General features: G+C 34.2%; 1 protein-coding gene across 20 annotated transcripts in view; it reads right to left on the bottom strand.

The window, feature by feature from the left end:
- LOC135200297 (mucin-2-like) overlaps positions 1-12,456 on the bottom strand; it is a 307,055-nt gene that overhangs the window by 170,237 nt on the left and 124,362 nt on the right. For 4 of the 20 annotated variants that reach the window (XM_064228812.1, XM_064228806.1, XM_064228814.1 and 1 more), the window contains exon 2: positions 7,401-7,983. The exons of the other annotated variants lie outside the window; for them this stretch is intronic. The gene's annotated coding sequence lies outside the window, so the exon portion shown is untranslated. The remainder of the gene's footprint in view (positions 1-7,400; positions 7,984-12,456) is intronic. 20 annotated transcript variants of the gene reach the window in all.

Here is a 12,456-nt window from a genome sequence, read left to right on the forward strand (position 1 = left end):
ACAATTAAAACTTTCCATCACTTTAGATATTCCTGAATGCGTGTAATATTGTTAACTTAAGATGCTGAAGGAAGCCAGGAGTGTAAAGAGAAGCATAGTTCTTGACAGAGCGACCAAGAAAAAAAAAATATAACTTTTCAGTAACACGGTGTCTTAAACGTGACACACATACGGCTTCGTTTCCTCAGGGGTATTACATCTGGACAGTGTAACCCAATATTAACAAATAACATAAATATCTACACAAATGCACTACTGCGCACAAAAACACAAACTTATATAATATATATATATATATATATATATATATATATATATATATATGATATATATATATATATATATGTGTGTGTGTGTGTGTGTGTGTGTGTGTGTGTGTGTGTGTGTGTGTGTACGGGGAAGGGGGCCCTTCCCACTACAACTTCATCATCTCGGCCAACTCCCCCTTCCCCCCTTCTAACAAAACTCCCACTAGCATAAATAGCATTGCTTTCGAAAAAACGAAGAACCTAGAAAAAGTGAAAAAGTCCCAAATATACGAAGAAGTGGCTTAGTTTTAATAGTCTTTAACAATGATAAAGAAGGGGCCATATCACATCGTACTTAATAAGGGGAAGCCTAAAAGAAAGGTGTGGACCCCGTCTCCCTGTGAATGATGTTTGGACTAGAATATTCTTTATTACTAAAATAAATTCTCTTTATATTCCTAGACATTCAATATCTCTCAATTACTCTACAATTTACGAAACATGTAAAAAATACACTAAAATATCAATTACACTAAAATGATAACCAACTTCTCACGAACGGAGGTATATAATTACAGTACTATGCCAAAACAGGGGAATATTTAGTTTCTTGGCTTTTAAGGAAACAATTACTTGTGAGGAGACCGACATATTCCATATCCTAATCACAGTTTAAAGGACCACCTGAATTGATTTTTTTTTTTTTTTTTTTTTTTTTTTTTGCGTCAGCGTCATATCTAACCTAAGGATCTACAAAACAGTACAAATAATTATACACAACGTTTCTACCTCAACAGGAGATCGAATCTTTTACCAGACTGAGACAGGGATTCTCCAAATTAAGCGTCAAAGTTTATAATAAAAACTCAGTAATGACGAATGAAGGACTAACACTTGCGCCACTGGTGGGTCGGGAAGTTGGGTAAAACTCGCCGGTATGCAACGTGTGCAGCCTGCCAGGTCACTCCTTAAGTACTGTGTAAGTAGTTATTACTTATATTCCACGCTTTTCTATGGTCTTTGTGGTTTGGTTGCTTATGTGGGGTAGAAACTAACTTTAGAGGAACATAAAACCTAGGCCAATTTTATGTGTGTGTGTGTGTGTGTGTGTGTGTGTGTGTGTGTATAAAGCGCTGGGACCTATGAGGTCATTCAGAGCTGAAAGGGAAAACATCTAAGTTACACTATGAAACAACTGCTAGAAGAAGGTGGAAAGTAAGAAGGACGATAGAGAATGAGAATGGAGGACCAGTAAAAGAAATGAATGAGGTTGCAGCTAAGAGCCGAAGGGATGCTGCAAAGAACCTTAAGTAACGCCTACAGTGCACCATTTGAGGTGGAATGACGGCACTACCTTCCTACGGAGATCAACTTCATAGCTCAGGTGACTACGTTGATTTCCATTGACAATAAAAAAGCGACCAGTATTTGAGTAAAAGAAAATAATCAAGTTAAAAACTGCCTAAGAAATTACGAAAATTCGCCTGTTTAAAAAGTGCAAAAATATTCTTTCCTTAATTTCATGTTACGGAATATCTACGACCTCCCATTAGACCTACAAGGATCTACAAATGGCACCTGACAAGAATCAAACGAGGTCCTGTCACTTACCGGGTTGTGTGTTTACTGGGTGCATAAAAAGAGACTAAAAGTAAAAAAATAAAATAAAAATTGATAAAAAATAAGGATTAAATAAGCAGGAACAACTCGGGGAGAAACAGAAAGTAATTTAAGTTCTCCGTTTAAACCAAGCAAATATATTTGGGGAATTTTCCTTCAACACTGCGTGCACGTAGCTGGTAACTAGCAAGACACGGATAATAATAATAATAATAATAATAATAATAATAATAATAATAATAATAATAATAATAATAATAATAATAATAAACGGCACACATAGTAAGAAGAGTGATGGACTCCTAAGGAGGCAGGATGCAACCCGGAACCCCACACTATAAATACCACCCAGTCGAATTGGAGGACTGTGATAGAGCAAAAAAAAAAAAAAAAAAAAAAAAAAAAAAAAAAAAAAATTATTATTATTATTATTAACCACCGCCACATTACAGCAACAAAGACGACATCTACAATAAGAGTATTGATAATAATAATACATGAAGTTTACAACCAATTAACGAAATTTAACGTTCGACAAACATTTATCTCATTAAACGAGCCTTATTTGTAAATGTTTGTACATCTACTTTCAATGCCTCATATAATCCTATTCCGAAATATTGTATACTTCCTTTAAATCTCGAATGAACGTGTTCTTTCTAATAATATTTTGAAAACTGAATTATTTTTTCAACATCCCGAATACACCGTGATATAAAAAATGGTGTACAAAGTTATGAATATACAACAACGTATCATAATATATATATATATATATATATATATATATATATATATATATATATATATATATATATATATATATATATATATATTATATATAAATAAAATCTTGCTTGGGCAATATCAAGATCTTAAAAATGTCTGTCAGGCATAATCCATTTGACTTTACAAAATAGTTTTTTTTTATCTAACATCGTACATTGTATGAAAAATGTACACCAACATTCTTCATACTGCGTTAATGAGTAAAATGCATATAGGTTTCCAAATACTTAACAAAAACCCTTATATTATATATCAAGATTTGCTCATACTCATTTCACTACAAAAATATTTCCTTTACCAAACTAAATACATAACATTTCCCATTATCAAGCAATAAACCTTTATGTGAGTAAAATGTTTACAAGGCTGTAAACAGAAAATATAATTTGTGGGCTTTATTTTTCTTCGAAACCATTTTTAAAAGTAGCATCTCGTTCTTTCATAAAGTAGCCCATTTCATTTGGCACTTAAAACTCAAGAAATATATATCAAACACCAACCTCCATCACAACACATTCATTTGGCTAAGAACGCAATTAAATGTACTTCACCGAACAAGACGATAAAATTATTACATATTAAGACAACAAGAACCAATCAAAATTTCCAATCTCTGACCATCATACAAGAGCACAAAAATGTGAGAGTGTGTGTGAACACAACTCTTGAAAAAAGGGTTCAAATGTTAGTTCAAGCTTAAACACCATCAAATCATGATTTTTGAGGACACATAAGAAAATACGACCAATCAACTAAGAAAAGCGCCTCCTCACTAAGCCTTAACGAACACGGAGACCTAAAATATAACAGTTATGCAATGACATAACGAGGACAAAAACGGTGAGGGGGGGGGGGGGTGGAGCAATAACAGGGGGGGCAGTGAATACAAGAGGAACCCCACGGGTAGATAGTGGTATGCTGTGGGCGTCGATTGGCAGGGTAAAAGGGAGGGAGGGGGACCGTGGGCGTGGATGCCTGGCACGAGGGATAAGCGTGGGATAACTTACGAAAATGGAGTGCCAATACCTCTTTTTACCATGTGTTTCGATGTAACTTAGCAATTTATTTGATTTTTTAATTATTAGAGAGAGAGAGAGAGAGAGAGAGAGAGAGAGAGAGAGAGAGAGAGAGAGAGAGAGAGAGAGAGTGTGTTTTAAGCCCATATACTTATGAAATAAACAGCATGGAAATATATGAACTGCACGCTTCCGTAAGTGTGTATGTGTATGAGAGAGAGAGAGAGAGAGAGAGAGAGAGAGAGAGAGAGAGATGAAATATCTCTCTTCGTATTTCCAAAGCATCACACAATTCAAACTCCTACCACAGCAACATTATTTGCCTTCAAGCAATTCAAAATAAAACCTTCAGCTACTCTCTCTCTCTCTCCTGCTACGATAAACGAGGCAATTATCGTCAACGATATACAGGTAAGGAGCACCTGACAGGAAACCAATTCCTGTAAATTTAGCTCAGTCTTATCTACAGAATTCAACTCGCTATCTAGCTCCTGTAGAATTTTCAAAGTCATTTAAATCCTCAAGTAACTGATTTTTTTTATGTTTGTAAAGCTCAAAAGGTAAAAATGAAATTAATTCATAAAAATGTTTAATGCGCCAATTCAGAAGTACTCAAAGACAATTCAGTCAAATTTGAAGACAAGGGTTAAATGAACTTAAAAGAAACGGTTAATTGATTTGCCAATATCACACCTACCTCTACATAAATATGAAAGTTACTCTACATAATCATTAATCAATCCCGATAAAAAGTAGCAGTACAAGGCAAGGATGCTGCCTTTTTAATAAAAGCAACTCATGTACTCGAATGCATTGTTATTGCTGATAGTGCAATACGTAATAAAGTGCATATAACAGTACACCTCTACTTCATCTTGAAAGAAAGATTGATAGCTCTACGATGGATGATTGTAACTAAACTTCCCTACAGAAACCAATACTAATTTTCCAAAGATGAAAAATGAGTGAGGCAAGAAAGAACTCCAACTGTGCAAATGGTTAAGTCTACCGTACATATACATCCAGAAAAAATGTAACATGCTACTATTTACGTACACATCTGAAAGCTCGTTTTGTGTTTGCTAGCCTGTTCATTGAAGTAAGTACCTGGTTTGTGGTACACTGTTCTGGGCCAGGTGAGTGGGGAGTATGAAATAATAACGTGTGCGATCATTACTCCAATAAAATGTCACCAAGTCAAACTGAAAAGCAAGGGACTCTACAAAGTAAACTTATCCCCTAAGAACGAACATCATTACATGCTTCTCTGTCGGGTCTATTAGCACACCGTTAAGCGTTCTGCTCTTATAGTTAGGGACCAGACGAAGAGGGGACGAATTTTCGAAAAAGTTTTTAAAATCCAGTGTGCCTCTGCTGACCTAAGCAGTGAATCAATTACCTACTAGTTCTTAATCGACTACAGCTGGTAGAAGCAAGGAGGAAGAGTATCATTTCACTTCCCTGGAATAACACCATACATAAGAATAGTAAGATAAGACATTCTCTCTCTCTCTCTCTCTCTCTCTCTCTCTCTCTCTCTCTCTCTCTTCTCTCTCTCGTTCTCGCCCTCTCTCTCTCTCTCCTCTCTCTCTCTCTCTCAGACACACACACAATGAATATGGGGCTCAAACACATACCCACACAATGAAATATGGGGAGAATCAACCGTAGAATTAAGTTACATTCAACTCTCTAAAGCAGTTTTTTCTCTTTAACTTGTCAACCAAACCGGTTTATAAAAAAAAAACGATCAAGTGATGCGCCTTTGAGGAAATGACCAAGAATCACATTTTATAAAGGAATATGCTACCTTAGATTTATTTGTGTATACGTAAAAATAATGCCGAAAAATTGGAGGTAAGGGCAGGGGAAAAGTACATGAGGAATATGTAAGAATAATATGAATTGATGCATGTCTGAGTGATCAGGCACTACACTATAAACGAAATTAACAAAGAACCACAAATGGTTGAAGTGAAAAAGACAACTATAATAAAAAATTTCAGCCAATATTAATGAAAATATAAAACTGATCACAAAAAAAATCCTATTTGCAATACAGATGAATTCAACAGATGTTCATGAAAATTCCTATTCGCAAAACAACACAGATGAATACCAACAGATGTTCATGAAACCAAATTCAGCTAATAAGATAAAAAAGAAAAAAACTGCTGCACTCAAACCACGATTGTCCAAATGGTGCAGGATACTGAAACCTACCTCTAAGTAGCTACAAAGTAAACACGTAATAATGAAAACAAATAATATTATAAACATCAAAAACACGACTGGCGCATGTTGTGCGATATTCGTCAATTTGTTTAAGTATAAATGGATACCACATAAAAAAAGTTAATAAACTAAATACGAACGAAAATAAAACGAAATAAAAAACGAATTAATGAATTAAAAAGAAATTATCAGGCGTCATAACTGCGATGGTCACTGACGCCCATATAAATTACAAGGCTATACTTAATGTAATCTAAACGCTTTATATTTAAAGAAAATTAACTAAAAAATAGATAACAGTTCATATTTAAAGAAAATTAACAAAAAAATTAGATACGTCTGTATATTTAAAGAAATTTAACTAAAAAAAATTAGATACAGCTGTATATTTAAAGAAATTTAACCTAACAACATATTAGATCCTTGCCTGTAACATTTAAGAAAATTTAACTTAAAAAAATCAGATACAGCTTTATATTTAAAGAAATTTAACTAAAAAAAATAGAAATGTCTGTATATTTAAAGAAATTTAACAAAAAATTAGATACTTCTGATATTTAAGAAATATACCTAAAAAAAATTAGTACAGCTGTTATATTTTAAAGAAATTTAAACTAAAAAATATTAGAATACTGCTGACATTAAAAGAAATTTACTGAAAAAAATCAGATACGCTATCATTTAAGAAATTTACCTAAAAAAAATAGAAATTTCTGTATTTTAAAGACATTTACCTAAAAATTAGATACAGCTGTATTGTAAGAATTAACTAAAACATTAGATCTGCTGTATATTTTAAACGTAAATTAACAAAAAAAATCAGATAAAGCTTATATTTAATGAAAATAAACAGATTAGATACTAAAAAAAAATTAGATAACTGCTGTTATATTTAAAGCTAAAAAAATTATAAAAAAAAGGAAAAAAAACAAAAAAAAATCAGATACAGCTTTATATTTAATGAAAATAAACAAAAAAATTAGATACAGCATCACATTTAAAGAAAATGAACTAAAAGTTAGATACAGCCGTATATTTAAAGAAATTTAACTAAAAAATTAGATACAGCTTCATATTTAAATAAAATTAACTAAAAAAAATTAGATACAGCTTCATATTAAAAGAAAATTAACAAAAAATAATTAGATACAGCTGTATTTAAAGAAATTTAACAAAAAAAAATTAGATATAGCTGTATATTAAAAGAAATTTAACTAAAAAAATTAGATACAGCTGTATATTTATAGAAAATTAACTAAAAAATCAGATACAGCTTCATATTATAACAAAATTACCTAAAAAAATTAGATAGAGCTGTATATTTAAAGAAATTTAACTAAAAAATTTAGATACAGCTGTATATTTAAAGAAAATTAACTAAAAAAAATCAGATACAAACGTTATGCCAAGAGATTTTAATCATAAACTCAGAGATAAATCTTTTGCAAACAGCCACCGCAGGACGAAAAGACAATAAAAACGGAATACTTACCGGTAAATAAAACGGGGGCCTCTTCTCTTGGGGAGCGAATTGCAGCAGCAGCAGTAGCAGCAGAAGTAGAAACAGGCGTACCTGAGGCTCTCTATCTCTCACATATTCTCTCTCTCTCCCTCACTCTCTTCCTTTCTCTCTACCTCAGGCGGAAAAGGTACAACTTGAGCCCAGCCTGAGACAAGACCAAACACACTTCCTGTCGTCACAGAGACGCGATATACAGATCACTTCCGTAAAGTTCATTCACTTCATTTCACTATTAGGATATATTATTCCTTTTGATCAATATCACTTCTTATGATTCACAACACTGATTATTTGTATTTCTCATCCTTTTTATTTTTATTTTTTTCTAATTTCTTTTCCTTTTGTTTACATCCCGCCGATGCTTTCGAGACAGATTTGCTTTTTCGGTGTCGTGGTTTATGGAAGGCGACTTTTAATTTCGAGGTTATTCGATTTTTATTTTCTTATAATGCAAAGTGGCACAATTATGTTGTTTTTGATTGGGACGCCATGTTTCTATATCTTCATTTTCCCTTCTACCGGATTAAAATTATCTATCCTGATCACTTCCAAACTGAAGGAAAACATTAATTTACAATAAAGCAAAACTTTCAAATAATATTGAAATTCAGCAGCATTTGAGTGTTTGTGTTTTTATGCATGCACATAAGTATAAAATTATATATATATATATATATATATATATATATATATATATATATATATATATATATATATATATGTATGTCTTCTCCCTCTCATACATACATATACCTGTCGTCTTCATATATAATTATTGAGCTGGAATACACCCATCCTCAACATCATAGCCAAGTGGGCAATCATTTTTATTGCTTTTTAGGCTGGAATATATATGTAGAATATACTGGTCATATTCCATTTCAATGAAGTATATTTGAAAACGACGGGTATATGTATGTATGAGAGGGGGTAGACTTTTATCCTTCTCGTCGTCAGGTCGGCAACGTGACCTCTTTGTGATTATGGGACCTGGGTTCGTTTCTTGGTACCGGACATCGCAATTTAAAAAAAATATTTTTTTGAACTTGGATCTTCAGGCTTTGTTAGTGACAAGCTTATCAAAAATCGAGCAAAGAATTCATGAAGTTAAGAGAGCATTGAGGCTATTACAGTTCCATATATATATATTATATTATATATATATATATATATATACATATATATATATATATATATATATATATATATATATATATATATATATAGTATATATATATATATATATATATATATATATATTTATATAATATATATATATATATATATATATATATTCGCAACTGCGTGGTGAATATTAAACACTTAAAACTCAATTAAACACTATTAATGCTCACTACTAGAAGCTTAATCGTCGCTTGCTGACCATCCTCCATCTCATTTGGCACTATTCAGTCATTGTTCCCCTGAACTTTATCCCTCTACTCTCTAACACTTATGAAGCTCACCTACCTAGCTTTCGCTCTAACTCCTCTCAAGTTTCTGAAATCGAAATGATGTCAATAACATACAACATAGATCGAGGGTTGCTGTTGATTTAAAAAATAAAACAGAAACCCAGCTAGCGATTACATTTATACAAAAACTGCGGTAGTTACACTAAATGTTATATGAATATAATATATATATTTATAATATAAATATATATATATATTATATATTTATAAATAAATTAATATAAGACGGATGAGAGAGAAGACGAGAGAGGAGAGGAGAGTAGGGAGAGGGAAGAGGAGAGACGAGAGAGAGAGAGGATAGATTGGGACAACATGAGGAGACCCTTCATGAACGAGGAAGACTGAGTTGACAGAGTGCGAGAGGACCGAGAGAGAGGACTGAGGAATAGGGGGAGAGGGAGAGAGAGAGGAGAAGGGAGAGAGACGAGAGAGAGAGAGAGAGAGAAGTTTTCCACCTAAAAATAGGAAGAATGATAAATCATTAACCAAAAGCAACTACGGGGAACCTGAAAGCTTCTTGCTCCCACTAAAGACAAACAAGCCGACCGCACGACTCCACACGACACTGACGAACGCGCTTCATAAACCCATTGACATTTACTAAACAGCTATACAATCGGAAATGACATGACGACGGCAAGTTGTTTAAGAGCTGTCAGCATGGATTCGAAAAAACACTGAGAGCAATAGGCCTACGACACAGGTGAAGAGATTAAACGGCTAATACGAGGAGGTCCCTGCGAGCGCGCATATACAGAACTCTCTCTACACTGAGATTACAAACCTCTATTATATTGGCGTTTTTTTTTTAAGTATGAATACACTAGTATTTATACTTATTACAACAGAACTTTCTCTACACTAAGATTACAAACCTCTATTAAATTGGCTTTTTTTTTAAGTATGAATACAATATTATTTACACTTATTACAACAGAAGTTTCTCTACACTAAGATTACAAACCTCTATTAAATTGGCTTTTTTTTTTGTAAGTATGAATACAATAGTATTTACACTTATTAAAACAGAACTTTCTCAACGCTAAGATTACAAACCTCTATTATATTGGCGTTTTTTTTAAAGTATGAATACACTAGTATTTGTACTTATTACAACAGAACTTTCTCTACACTAAGATTACAAACCTTTGTTAAATTACCATTTTTTTTTTATTAATGCACTAGTATTTATACTTCTTACATGGACCTCTCCCGAAAAGAGAATGGTTACTACGGTTACCGTTACACTGCTGAAACAAGGATGACCACTGAGCATAAACTTCCACAGGCACCACTTCTTTATATACCTGTACAAGAGGTACAATGTTTATTGAAACAAAAACATAAAATATATCCCAATTGTTCAGTTTCTCTCTCTCTCTCTCTCTCTCTCTCTCTCTCTCTCTCTCTCTCTCTCTCTCTCTCTCTCCTTCGCAGGGGAACAATCATAAAAAGATTCACCAATCCTTTGCAACAACACCTGGGGACACAAGAGGCTCTAAAAACTAATTTAGGACCAAGTAGTAGGCCTAAGAGGCGACAATTACTCTCCATAACAAAGTGCCCGCCAGGTGCACAGGGCTTTGTCTACCAATTTAAGAACTGTGTACTATATATATATATATATATATATATATATATATATATATATATATATATATAATAGTATATATATATGGTATATATACTATATATAGATGAGTAATGTATATTATACCTAATATATATCCGATGAGTGTGTGTACAGCATAAATGTGAGTGTATGCATACAGGCAAACGTAGCAAATACAGATAGCGAATGTTCTATTTTCACATAACAATTTATTCATCTGGAGATTATTAAGATGGTGAAAAAACAGAAAAAGGAGACAATTCTAAACTTTTCAGTTGTAAAGGCAGATAAACGACTAATCTGAAAAAAAAAAAAACAATTTGTTACAATAAATGGTCTACCCGACAAATGTACGGCGCAGGTTATAAAGAAAACTGCATTTAAAGAACGAAAAAGCTCTTTAGCTGCAATCTAACAATAAACTACACCTCCCATGACTTGCTGGATAAAAATTTTTAAAAAAAGTAATAAAACATAGTTAAAATCTCCGCCAATGTCTGGAAGATCAGTCTTCCGGTACGGGATGAGAAAGGTAAGTTCCTTGTTCCGGTTCAAAGCGCCCGTGACTTGCAAGTCTACGAGGCGTCAGCTGCGGTCTACCGTGCGACGGTGCGGAAGATACTATTATACAAATTCCGACGACAGACTTCATATCTCTTAGCGTTCATGAGCCAAACTTTTCTGGGGACAGACTTCAAAACCAAACATTTGCCCGATTTTTATGCATCATTCATACAGCACGGGCCACTTTTCTTTTGTCGTTAGTTTTCGCATCACTCGAGACAATCCTACAAAGAATCAGGCCAAGGAAATCCACTGTTCCACAAATTGCAAAATGAATTTGAAGGTAATATATTCCTAAAACAATGACGAACGACAGAGAGAGAGAGAGAGAGAGAGAGAGAGAGAGAGTCACACTCCTCCGAAATAACCCACGGCAGACGCAGCAGACTCCAGAGCATGGCGACGGTCTAGAGCCCATACAACCCATTATGTAAAACTTCCGCAGTTCGCCGACCCCCACCAACCCACCCAACCCCCCCTCCCCCCCGGCGATATCCATCCGATGACCTCATAAATCAAGGCTAACACCCGCCTGTCAACACCTGTGCACCTACCATAACACATCACCGTCCTTACCACTCAACCAAAACCTACACAAAAATACACAACTCGCGTTTCCGACGGGCTATATACCTATGCCACGGCTCTCAAGAGTATGATTCAAGCGCCTGCAAAACAACACTGAGGCCTACTTGCATTAGGCCTACAAGAGAGATGATGTCGGAGGTGCAATAATTAATGACGTCAGTCGTTAATTCTTCAAAGGTAAAATAAATAGCACCAAAAATCAAATAACTATACTTTACAGTAATGCCAAGAAATGAGTTTTTTTAATAGAACCACATATATTAATGTAAATGATAAAAAAAAAACTCGGTAAATAAGAACAATAAAAATATGTTACCCTTCCAAATTAATAAGCGATTTTTAAAAATTAATATCGTACACAAAACAGGATGCCATATAAGTTTACACTTTTCGTTTCCTTACCATCTAGAATTTTGCGTTTCCCCCGCTCACAGAGGGCGGGGAACTTGCACCATTACAGGCCATGGTCATCCAAAGGTCATCGTCATACTTTCTCCAGATGTAGTACCAGAGGGGAGGCACGAGCGCATGCAAACTCTCTCTCTATCTCTCTCTCTCTCTCTCTCTCTCTCTCTCTCTCTCTCACACATTCACAGCTATTGGCTCCATCGACAGGGTAAGGGGGGAGAGGTGGGGCCCTCTCCTTGCAAAATTACATAACATAACTTTTCAACTCGTCTCAGTTTGCTGGGCAGAATCCGGATGCCCACACCACGCCACCTTATCCCTTTTCCCCCTTAGGCAGGGCATGGGCGCAAGTTAGCATAATCCAGCTTCATGTAAGCAA

Source organism: Macrobrachium nipponense, chromosome 26, assembly GCF_015104395.2.
Source record: "Macrobrachium nipponense isolate FS-2020 chromosome 26, ASM1510439v2, whole genome shotgun sequence".
NCBI classification, from domain to species: Eukaryota; Metazoa; Arthropoda; class Malacostraca; order Decapoda; family Palaemonidae; genus Macrobrachium; species Macrobrachium nipponense.